This window comes from Antechinus flavipes, chromosome 1, assembly GCF_016432865.1.
Source record: "Antechinus flavipes isolate AdamAnt ecotype Samford, QLD, Australia chromosome 1, AdamAnt_v2, whole genome shotgun sequence".
Taxonomy (NCBI): domain Eukaryota; kingdom Metazoa; phylum Chordata; class Mammalia; order Dasyuromorphia; family Dasyuridae; genus Antechinus; species Antechinus flavipes.
The window spans coordinates 498,220,702-498,233,610 of NC_067398.1; the positions used below are offsets into that span (position 1 = coordinate 498,220,702).

The window sequence follows — 12,909 nt, forward strand, 5'->3', positions numbered from 1 at the left end:
TGGGAGATAATTGAAGAAAGAAGAGTCTTTCTTCTTAACAGCACTGGTTGGTGACAAATCAGCTTGCTTTGCCTGAATATAGGCCCTGGGTTTTATCCACTGTGTCACTTAGTTTTCCCACACCAGCATTACCCTTAGAATCTTGGAAAAATAAGTTATAGCAGCATGACCATTCCTTTCAGGAACCAGCTAGGGGGTTGCTGGAACTAGCTTGAACAAGCTCTCAAGAGATGGTGGCTAAATTTTCAGTGTTAGCATTTACACTTCAGATATTAGCAAAATGTTACAAGTCAGTGCTTGATTTTTTTTTTGTTTCATTGCCTAGATTTAAGGAGTTATAAAGAAATGTTAACAATGCAAAAAATTAAACTTAAAAGTATATTATGTGTATTTTTAAAAAGAATCTGTTGTTAAACATTTAACAACATACCACCTGCCAACATGAATGAACCAGTCCAGAGAGAAGAGAGACAGAAGAGTAGGGATCAAATGCTCATGTGCACGTGGATTGCCCATACTATGTTTAATTTTGCTAGTTTTTTCCCCCTTTTTTATTCTTTGCCATTAGGTATAGCTGAGGAGGAAGGGTGTGATACAATGGAAAAGGTATGTGATTTTTAAAAACAAAAGCTATCAATAAAATGTATCTGTAAAAAGAAAATAAATATGGTAGAGCTGTAATTATAATGACCATGATTCAACCTGAAGAAAATTTGAGAAAAGTTGCTAAAAGCTAAAAAAAATTACAGATGTGATAGTTTAATATGCTGTCAAATATTGATGATGTTTTGATGAACTGTTTTTCTTTAGTCTTACTTGTTTTGTTCTTTGTTACAAAGTATTTGGAAATGAAAATGATCTATTAAAACAAATGCAGGAACTATATGAACACAATTACAAAACACTATTTCACACAAATAAAGTGAAATCTAAACAATTGGAAAAATATCACTTGTTCATAAGTAACCTGAAGCAATATAATAAAAAATAACAATGCTACCCAAATTAATTAACTTATTCAGTGTCATACTAATCAAACCACTAAAAATTATTTTATTGATCTAGAAAAATAATAACAAAATTCTCATCTGGAAGAATAAAAGGTCAAGAATATCAAGGGAATTAATGAAAAATGCAAATGAAGGTGGCCTAGTCATACCAGATTTCAAACTATATAATAAAGTGATAATAATTAGAACTATCTGGTATTGGCTAAGAAATAGAGTGGTAGATAAATGGAATACATTAGGTATATAAGACATAGAAGTAAATGACCATAGTTATCTAGTATTTAATAAAGCCAAAGGCCCCACTTTCTGGGAGAAAAACTCACTATTTAATAAAAACTGGTGCAAAAGCTGGAAAATAATATGTCAGAAACTAGGTATAGACCAACATCTTATACTATATACCAAGATAAGGTCAAAATAAGTACATGATCTAGACATAAAAGGTGATACCTTAAGCAGTTTAAGAGAATAAGGAATAATTTACCTGAAGAAGGGAAAAATTTTTACAAACAAGAGAATACTATATAAGATATAAAATAAATTTTGATTATATTAAATTTTAAAAGATTTGTACAAACAAAAACAATGCAACCAAAATTAAAAGGAAAGCAAAAATTTGGGAAACAATTTTTATAGCAAGTATATCTAATAAATGCTTCATTTTTCAAATATATAAAGAACTGAGTCAAATTTATAAGAATATAAGTCACTTTCCAATTGGAAATTAATCAAAGATATGAAATAAGTTTTCAGATGAAGATATTTACATGAAAAATGCTCTAAATCACTATTGATTAGAGAAATGCCGATTAAAACAATTCTGAGATACCAGCTTAGCTAATTTGACAGAAAAGGAAAATTACGAATATTAAAGTTGTGGGAAAATTGGGACACTGATGCACTGTTAGTGGAATTATAAACTGATCTAACCAATCTGGAGAGCAATTTGGAACCATGCCCAAAGGGTAATAAAATTGAGTATCTTTTATCTAGCAATATTACTATTAAGTCTATATGCCAAAAAGATCAAAAAAGAGAAAAAGACCTACTTATAACAAAAATATGTATAGAGCTCTTTTTTTTTTGTGGTGGTGAAGAATTGGAAATTGAGAGGATGTCTATTAATTAGGGAATGGCTGAACAAGTTGTAGTATATGAATGTAATGAAATCTTATGATATAAGAAATGACAAGGAAGATGATTTTAGAAAAACCTGAAAAGACTTACATGAACTGATACAAAGTGAAGTGAGCAGAACCAAGAGAATATTGTACAAAGTAATAGCTCCACTGTATGATGATCAACCATGAATGACTTAGCTATTCTCAGCAACAATGATATAAGACAATTCCAAAAGACTCATGATGAGAAATGATAACCATATCCAAAGAAAGAAAGAATTAATGGAGTCTGAATGCAGATTGATTCATATTGTTTTCACTTAATTTTTTTCCTTTTGATCTGTTTCTTCTTTCACAATATGACTAATATAGAAATATCTTTTACATGATTGAGCTTACATAATCCATTTTAAATTTCTTGCTTTCTTAGGGAAAGGAAGAAACAGAAAAAATTTAGAATTCAATTTTTAAAAAAAGTTAAAAGTTGTCTTTATGTATACTATTAAAAGTATAAATACTATTAAAAATAAGCATAAAAGGAAAAAGAAAATAAAAATTATTTGAAAACAAAAGATAGTAATTTTTTAAATGAAAAAGAAAATAAATCCATGAGATTGCATAGTCCTTGAAAGTAGGCATTATTTTTGTCTTTGTTTATATCATTAGTAATTAACATAATGCCTATTAGTAAGGATAATTGGATTTATTTGCTATGAGTAGGAAGAGAATCAAGTCTTGAATATATAATTTGAATATATAATTGAATACATAGGGACTTCTGGTCACTCTCCTGTTCCCCACTCCTACAGAAACCAAAATCTCTCTTGGAAAAGTATGGGGAGAACAGATTCTAGAATTATCTACTCATGTTCTCCTTGATACATCTATAACATCAACAACATAAATAGAACACAGATTTTACATATGGAAACAGAAGCAAAAACTAAATGACATGTGCAAGATCACACAGTAAATTTCTGAGGAAGGATTTGAACTCAGGTCTTGTAGATTCCATTCATTATGCCATCTGTCTGCTTCTTACCACCTAGCTGCTCTACAAGGCATTCAAGATGAAGACTGTGAAATATATAGAGTTCCCCAAAAAAGACTTTTCATCAAGTCTAAAGTTGTGAGGGGCTAATTTTACAAAACAAGGCTTAATATTATAAGAGAAATGAGTGTCTTGAGCTGTGTAAACACTTATGGGATTTCATCATATAGAACAATATTAGATCATAGGATTATGTATCTAGCACTTAGAATCTCAGAGGTCTTAAGGTTCAATCCCTTCATTTTACAAATGAGGAAACTGGCAGGAAAGGTGGGACTTGTCCAAAGTGACATAGTATATATCAAAGGTGAAATTTGAACAGGGTCCTCTGATTTGAATTAAAATAATACAAGTTCCTTCATACTTACATGTACTGCTTCCCAATGGTTGTGAACTGGCTAGTACTCAGGGAACAAGTATTCTATGCTGGGGACTAATAGGAAGGGCATTATTTCGCTCAATCTGCTAAAGCAAGCATAAAAATATAATGATGGTCTCTTTAATTTTATTTGTTGTTTAGCTTCTGAGCAGAACCTTGGTTAATTGGCACTAATGGAATAAAGATGCCGTATAGAGTATTTATAGGACTAGATTAGACTGATTAGTCCGACTTAGCCTACATTTTTAAGTAGTATAAAGTTGAAGATCTTGCAAAAGAAGAAGATTCATGATCAAACATGTATTTACCTCCTCTCACAAAGGAAAAGTACTCAGCACAGACTAAGATATAATCTTGTTGGCCAATAAAGGCATTTTTTGCTTGACTACAACATGTTTGTAATAGGACTCTTCCTTCCTTCTTTCCTTCTCTCCTTCTTTCTTTCCTTCTCTCCTTCTTTCTTTCCCTCCCTTTTTCCCTCCCTCCTTCCTTCCTTCCTTCCTTTCTTCTTTCCTTCCTTTCTCTCTCTCTCTCTCTCTCTCTCTCTCTCTCTCTCTCTCTCTCTCTCTCTCTCTCTCTCTCTCTCTTAATGTGGGAGAGAGGAGGTAGAAGATGGGTAGAGAGAAAATAGACTTTCAATGAAGAAAATTTTACTAAAAAATTTTATGGAAGAAAATGACAGCTCTGCCCATGTTACCTGGGATATCGCTTTGATAATGAATGGAAAATCTGAATTTTTAGACTTTAGTTAAAAGTTTTATTCAAGTGAAAGAAAAAAATTCTAGCTGCTTTTCCAGAACTGATAATGTCCTTTACTTTGTGACAGTAACAAGCTAAAATGATCTTCCAGAAATATGAGGTAGTAGAAATTACTGGGAGAAAATTAGAAGTTGTTACCTAATAAAAATGCAATAAATATAGTGTACGATGAAAGAACACAGGAAATGAATTGATAGAAAAGTCCAAGTTGGAATGTGGGATAATAAAAATCACTTAAACTTTGAATGACCTTAAAGAACTTAAGGGACATGACATTGGAGTGTTTTTCTAAGCCTCTCAAAAAGCATTTTGAGCTATCTCATCATCTAATGAACAGAACAGATACTTTCTATACTGTGTGTCTTGCCTTAGACACATTGCATTGTCTAATATAGACAGTCTTTTATCAGACCATGTTGTCTTCTGCTCAAGGGTTATTTGACTTCCCTACCATCCTTATCCTTCTTCTGGTTGTAGCAGTAAATGTGACAATTAATACCATAGGATTTTCTTATTTGTGATAGCAGCAACAAGGAGTTCTGTCTTTGATGATTCAGAACAATGGTGAGCCCAGGGTGAGATCACCTGGGGTTATAAGTCGTAACAACAACAACAAAAAAAAATGACTGTGGCACAGAGTTCTTACACAATTTTCTACAGATGTTCTCTATTTTCCATGGACTCACCTTTAAATTAAAAGAATCTCTACACTCCAAAGTATTTGAAAACAAAGACATATGCATGAATTTAAACTCCACTCATCTGCTTTAACAAGAAATGAGTAACACTGGAGGTTTTTGACTCTGCAGACTCAAACAAAAGATTATCCTGATGATAAATTTCTCTAGGTGATCTTTTTTACAGATGGTATTATATTAATTGCAATGAATTCTGGAACACCACAAAGTCTCTTCAGTGAAATCTGCAGAAATACAAAAAGAACTATGCTGAAAATTTTATATTGATCAGATTATGACTTAAGGCAGCTAAGTGACACAGTGGGTAGAGTGTTGGAGTTGACTTCGGGAAACTTAAGTTTAAATATTGACCAGTTGATCCAGCTTTACCCAACTGCGTCTATGTCCCAAAGAGATCCCCCAAAAGAGGAAAAGACCCATATGTGCAAACATATTTGTAGCAGTTCTTTTTGGAGTGGCAAAGAATTGGAAATTAAAGAGATGCTCATCAATTGAGGAATGGTTGAACAAATTGTGGTATATGAATGTAATGGAATACTATTGTTCTATAAGAAAAAATGAGGGGACAGATTTCAGAAAAATCTGGAAGAATTTACTTGAACTAATCCAAATGAAATGAGCACAACCAGAAGAACACTGTACACAGCAACAGCATGATTATGTAATGGTCAACTACAATAACCTTAGCTCTTAGCAAGACAGTGATCCAAAACAATTCTAATACACTTGTGATGGAAAATGCTCTCCACATCCAAAGGAAAAACTATGGAGACTATTTTCCCTTTTGTTTTTATTTTTTTTCTTATGTTATTTCCCTTTTCTTCTGAATTTTCTTTTACAGCATGACATAAAAACATGTTTAATATGATTATACATGTATAATTTGCTGTCTTGGGGAGGGAGGAAGGGAGAAAAATTGGGGATTCAAAATCTTATAAAAATGAATGTTGAAAATTATCTTTACAGATAATTGGAAAAAATAAAATATTATTAAGTTAATAAAAAAGAAAGATGAGTTCAAATGCAGTTTCAGATAATAGCTTCATAACCTTGGGTAAGTTATTGAATCTGTTTTAATCTGTTTCTTCATCTCTTGATTTTGAGGGTGATCATCTTCATCTTGAATATGATAAAAAGCACCTTCCTTCCAGGATTATTGTGAAGATTGAAACAAGGGGATATGTGTAAAGTGCTTGACAAACTTTAAAGAGCTATATAAATACTAGCTATTATTATATAGCAAATATTATGCTAATTTTGGGGCAAATAAGAAGGAAAAAATAAACCCTGCTTTTGAGGAGCTTCCTTATAATAAGAAAAACAATATACAAATAGGAGGTGGGGGAAGGTGGAACAAGATGGTTATCGTGACTTTTGGAGATGACTATAAGTGAAGCTTTTCAGGAAAAGGGATTTCCTGAAATGATGGCCCAGAGGGGGAAAAAATCCATTAATTAATTCTACAAGAGTTCAGATGATGAAACTGTTGAAATTTCAAGTCTTTCCTAGTGTCATGGATATAGTGGCTATCTAATCTTTGTTGAATTGCGTTAATAAATGCTTATTAAATAGAAGATCAAATAAAGTCTCAAAGTTTCTAAGAAAAGGAGTGAGAGGGTTATACTTAGTTGCGGGATCCAGTCAAAAGTTGTAAGACATAATGCTTAGAAAATCTAAAGCGGGAGGAAAGGGTATTCTGATCCAATGAGCCAGGGATAAAAATATACCTGGATGGGGGTAAAAAAAATAAAATGTTCATTTGTCTGGAATCTTATAGTTCAGAGGGAATTTATCGAAGCAAAGACAATTTATACCAAAAGACCAAGCTTGGGGAAGTGTATCCTGCAATCCCAGGGATCTGTGGCTTTTCCAAACTGAATATATTGACTACCAAGTTCCCTACACATTAGCAAGGTGGTATGAAGGAACTTTGGAAATCCTGTAAATATTCCTTTTGTCATTAGTTCTCACCTATGTTTCTCGGTTATGCAGAGTCATTTGAAAAAAATTTTGCATGTTGTCACAGAATAGGGGAAACATCCTTGCTCTTTTCTGGAAGTGATCCAAGATTTAGAAGACAAAATTGGAGCATCAAAGATCCAGATGGGAGTGTCAGTAAGCCACATCTTCAAGGAGACACACAAAGAGTAATGTCATGAGGATGAAAGAGTATGTGGGTTCAAGGCACCACATGTATTAATTGTAATTAAATAAATGATTTCCCTTGCTTTTTTTCAAGACTTTGTATTCTCTCATGTGTGTGTATATTTGTTGTGTGTTTGTATACTTCTTTTTGTTGGATCTTCCCATTATCCTTAATAAAGATTTCCTCTCTTCTGGATCTCTGGAATGGATGAACATCTGACCAAAATACTTAAAACCTCAATAAAAATACTTAAATTTTGAACATAATAATGTGTCATAACATTAGAAGTGCCAAGACTTAATTGAAGTATTGCCTAGTTTTAAGCACAAAAAGACAACTATAAAAACAGATGAGGTAATTAAAGAAAGGAAACTTTGGAAAGCATCAAAATAATTTACCAGTCATTACTACTAATTTGCAGTCAAGTTCTGTTCTCAGAAATTATACTTAAAGGAGGAACAAGAGCAAAAGGAAAAAAAATCTACTATGAGCTAGGCAGCCTGCTGAACTTCTGAAAACTGTTTCTATTTTGCAACCATATGTGGATTTGGAATTATTGCCTTTGTCTAGTAAGGCATATATACAAAAGTAGACATCATTTTGGGTATGAATAAAGTTATGCATATAGGCAAGGTAAGATTACAGGATAGGCAAACTCCCATAATTCCCAGCTGCTAGATCACCTTCCCAGGAGCAGCAAGCTACAGCTACCCTTCATTTTTTTGAGAAAACTACAAAAGTATTGGATATTCCATTGGCTGCTGGGCAAATAGCCAATCATTCTCTAGATTAATCCAACCTGTGTGTAAGAAAGGATAGTAACTTCTCAAACCTCAAACTAAGAATGTCTTAGCCAAATATTTGGTTTGTCTCAACTTGGTTTGTCATGGAGTCGAGAGGTTTCCAGACAAAATAGTTAATTCATGAATAATTAATAATTAATAAAATGTCCCAACAAAGTCAAGAAGAATTTATTAAGAAACTATTATGCACCAAACACCATGCAAGGATGCAAATACAAAGAAAGGCCAAAAAAATCGTCTTTGCTCTCAAGGAGTTCACAGTCTAATGGAAAACATACTGTAATAATACATAAATAATTAACTATACCCATATAAGATATAGACAGAATAAATTGGAGCTACTCTCAAAGGGATGAAGCTAAGACTAAAGAAGACTGGGAAGGGCTTCTTGCAGAATGTAGGACTTTACCTGAGTCTTGAAGGAAACCCAGAAGTAGATGTGAGAAGGAAAAATTCTGGAAATGAGGAACAACCAGTGAAAATGACTGGAATTGGGAAATGGAATATCTTGTGTAAAGAAGAGCAAGGTGGCCAGTGTCATTGAACCTCAGAGTACATGGAAACAGAATGACAGTAGTGTTTAAAAAAAACTGGAAAAGTAGAAAGGGGCTAAGTGATAAATAGGACTTAATAGTTGGTCCTGGATGTGTGTGTATATATATACATATGTACATATATACATATGTATACATATATATATACATATGTATATATATAGACACATACATATATATAGATACATATTGATAACTACATTTCAATATAGTTACATCCTATGCTTTTATTTATAACCTTATAATTACTTTATGCATTTAAAAATATTACTCTGAAAATAGTTTTAAAGGCTTCAGCAGGCTGCCAAAGGAATCCACCACCCAAAAATAATTAAGAACCCTTAACTCTGGAGTTTAAAGCCTTGTAGTACAGGATAAGACATTAACACCGATATCAAAACCATACAGTATTATATGAAAGGTGCACTAAAGAGGTACAAAGCAAAATTCCAAAAAAATTTCTGAGTGTTTTAATGCTATTCTTCTTTCTATGTTATACTGGGGTCTAGATCAATGAATATACATAGGCAGTTTTCCATTCTAGTATGAATAAAGTAATCACTTTAAATGACTCATTGAGGAGTTGTAGTTTTCTGGAATTCATAATGTACTTGAACTTGAACATTTAGAGACTCCGTGTACTTCTAGGGAATCAGTCAATTTAATAAATTTTTATTAAATGCTTACTGTGTTCATAACAGCAGTATTGTAGCAATGATCAAGACAATTGCAAAGGATTCATGATGGAAACAAGGAACTCTGAGTGCAGACTGAAGCATACTTTTTGGTCAGCTGAGAAAGTTTCCCTTCACCTGTTTTTATCCAATATAATCCTTGTTGATTGTGCATCGACCAATCTTCTGAAGTTATTGCATAGATTAGAAAATGGGTTTGGGGTTGGGAATTGCCTTCTGGAGGCAGCAATCTTTTCCATTATTTTAAAATTTTCTCCTTTTAGATATCTCATAGAAATCAATCCTTATTACCTTTAAACATGTATTAGTTTCAGCACAGATTTTCTTCTACTTAGATCTGGCAACTCTTTCTAGCTTTGCATTCTTACCACTTCCCCCTAGAACACAAAATGCTAAAATGATAGGGCCAAATATGATGTTTCCTTTATTCATGTTGATTAAAAATAGACTATTATGAGACTGCCCATAGATCCGGCTCTATTTGATATCTATTTGTTTTATCTTTTTCCTCCAAGCTTCATCTATGAATGCCTTTAGGATGACCTACTTTAACTACATCTCTACAGGTCCATTATCTTTTCAATTGCTCTTCACTATTTAGTGAGGTGATAGATCTTAGTGTTTCATCTTCCTCTTCCTCCTCCATAATATTTTTCAAATCAACTTGTACTATAGTCCCTTGATTGCTCTTTCTTTCACCATTCTTGTAGTGAATGTTTTGCATCAATTCAGTTAGAAGTGATTGAGTCAATAACATTCTTTGAAGTTTTACTTTTTCATAATCAACAGTTTATTCACACAGGTAAGATTGAAACTGCTCCAATGGCAAATATCTGTCATCTTTAATCTTCTAAATTCATGTTGGATTTACTTTTTTTAAAATCAATTATCCAAATCATTATTGATCAGAGAAATGCAAATTAAGACAACTCTGAGATACCACTACACACCTGTCAGATTGGCTAAGATGACAGGAAAAAATAATGATGAATGTTGGAGGGGATGCGGGAAAACTGGGACACTAATGCATTGTTGGTGGAGTTGTGAACGAATCCAACCATTCTGGAGAGCAATCTGGAATTATGCCCAAAAAGTTATCAAATTGTGCATACCCTTTGATCCAGCAGTGTTTCTATTGGGCTTATATCCCAAAGAAATACTAAAGAAGGGAAAGGGACCTGTATGTGCCAAAATGTTTGTAGCAGCCCTGTTTGTAGTGGCTAGAAACTGGAAAATGAATGGATGCCCATCAATTGGAGAATGGCTGGGTAAATTGTGGTATATGAATGTTATGGAATATTATTGTTCTGTAAGAAATGACCAGCAGGATGAATACAGAGAGGACTGGCGAGACTTACATGAACTGATGCTAAGTGAAATGAGCAGAACCAGGACATCATTATACACTTCGACAACGATATTGTATGAGGATGTATTCTGATGGAAGTGGATTTCTTTGACAAAGACCTGAATTTCAATTGATAAATGACGGACAGAAGCAGCTACACCCAAAGAAAGAACACTGGGAAACGAATGTGAACTATCTGCATTTTTGTTTTTCTTCCGGGTTATTTTTACCTTCTGAATCCAATTCTCCCTGTGCAACAAGAGAACTGTTTGGTTCTGCAAACATATATTGTATCTAGGATATACTGCAACATATCCAACATATATAGGACTGCTTGCCATCTAGGGGAGGGGGTGGAGGGAGGGAGGGGAAAAATTGGAACAGAAACGAGTGCAAGGGATAATGTTGTAAAAAAATTACCCTGGCATGGATTCTGTCAATATAAAGTAATTATTAAATAAAAATTTTTAAAAATTGCAAAAAAAATAAAATAAAATAAAATCAATTATCAATTATCTCACTGACCAGCTATTTCCTATTTGTTCAGATCAGAAAATCATACAAATAATTAATAATCATTATTTCTATTTGCACTAGCAATTATGAGAGACAAGTGGATAGTAAGGATATCCATTAGTGTCCATGTCATTACAAAAGAACATAAGAAAAGCTCCCTGGCACATATGGTGAATTCACCGAATAACACGGAGGGGAGTCACATAAGATAAGCCTTTTATATTGTGGGACAGAACATCTTTATCAAAGATATTAGAGTCAATTTAATGTTTCTTAATGTTTGGTATTTACCCAATCTAGTATCTTGATTCTTATCATTAAAAAAAACAAAACAAAACAAAAAAAAAAACAAAGATGTAATATCTGAGAATTCTACAAACCACTTAACTTTAAATTTCTTGATACTGAGTTATAGTTTCCAAAAACTTTTTTTGTTTTCCTCCCTTGTATCCATCTTCTCATGTAAGTTATGGAGTATTAGTATATGAGAAGCTAGTTTTTTTTTTTTTTTTTTTAAGATTCCTCACAAAAATTTTTTTAACTGTGGGCCACATGTCAGAGACGTTTTAAAAAATGCAAACCTTTAAGACCTTAAATTAATCTTATCAACATGAATTTTCTTAAACAACATAGAATTGACTCAAAAGAAACATGTCTGAAGTGTGAAATGACAAATGTTTGTCCCAACAATTTGAGTAACACTCCCCCTGGTGTTTACTTTTAAGCCTAGAAAGATTTTAGTATATAGAGCAACCAACAGCAAGCCTTCTAACAGCAAAACATTTTCATTAATGAGATTAAGGATCTTGTCATCAGATAAAGAGAACAATGTTAAATCCTTGACACAGATGAAAATTAGATCAGAGCAAAGTGAGGTTCTTTCCTGCCACTGAGAAGCACCTTTACAAGGGAAAAATTTCAAAACTACTGGTAAATATAAGATATAATATCTACATATATATATATATATGTATATGTATTTTAAGTTTATTTTAGTAGCTACTCCTAAAATTTATTTAAAAATTCATTTAATAAGTTATCTTAATGGAAAAATAAGTTATGCATTTTACATATATACGTTACATATTTGCATGAATTGTAATCTGATTCAATATCGTTTAGGAATACTATTAAAAAAATTCAAGACCTTATAACTTGAGTTTATTCTCTCAAATGTAGTTTCAAATGCTTTATAGACGGTCTTATGATAATCCACTTTCCCTTGGAATTCTCCCTGTAAAATATTACCCCAAATTCCATAGGGAAGAACAATCAAATTTCAATGGGTCTACTTATTTGTAGTAACGTATAAATGTGTATATGTCTGTATATATTATTAATCAAGAAATATTGATTTATCTAAATTTCTCAGGGTGAGAAAAGAAAACAAATGCATTTGCAAAATTCCTAGTATATATGTTGTTGAAGCGGGCACATGTTTGCAAAATTCTAAGAACCATATCCCTACATATATAATAAGGAGTCATAGATACTACAGAGAACAGACAAAACTTTGAGGCAGTCCTAGTTTGTTGACCTTGTTATATGTGGTATTATCAATACTAAGGTATTTTGTTGTTTTTAAAGAGGGAAAATTATAAACAGCTCTTTCTGCTTTCATTACAATAAGTAAATTAGGAAAATTTCCATATAAAACCAATTTTAAAATTACTACTTGGGGAAAGCATTTTTATTGGCTACATCTTCACCTTTCTTAGGTGTTTTTGCATTTAACAAAATTAATTTTAAAATAAAATTTTGAGCGCTTACATTAGCTGGTGAATCTGGGGATAATATCCTTCCATAGCCACCAGCATGAATGTAAATAC

The 12,909-nt window shown here is 32.5% G+C and overlaps 1 long non-coding RNA gene across 1 annotated transcript in view; it reads right to left on the bottom strand.

Annotated features, from left to right (window-relative positions):
• LOC127543975 (uncharacterized) overlaps positions 1 to 4,008 on the bottom strand; it is a 56,500-nt gene extending 52,492 nt beyond the window's left edge. The window contains exon 1 of the long non-coding RNA XR_007949352.1: positions 3,551 to 4,008. This is a non-coding gene — a long non-coding RNA (uncharacterized LOC127543975). The remainder of the gene's footprint in view (positions 1 to 3,550) is intronic.
• Between the last annotated feature and the right edge of the window lie 8,901 nt (positions 4,009 to 12,909).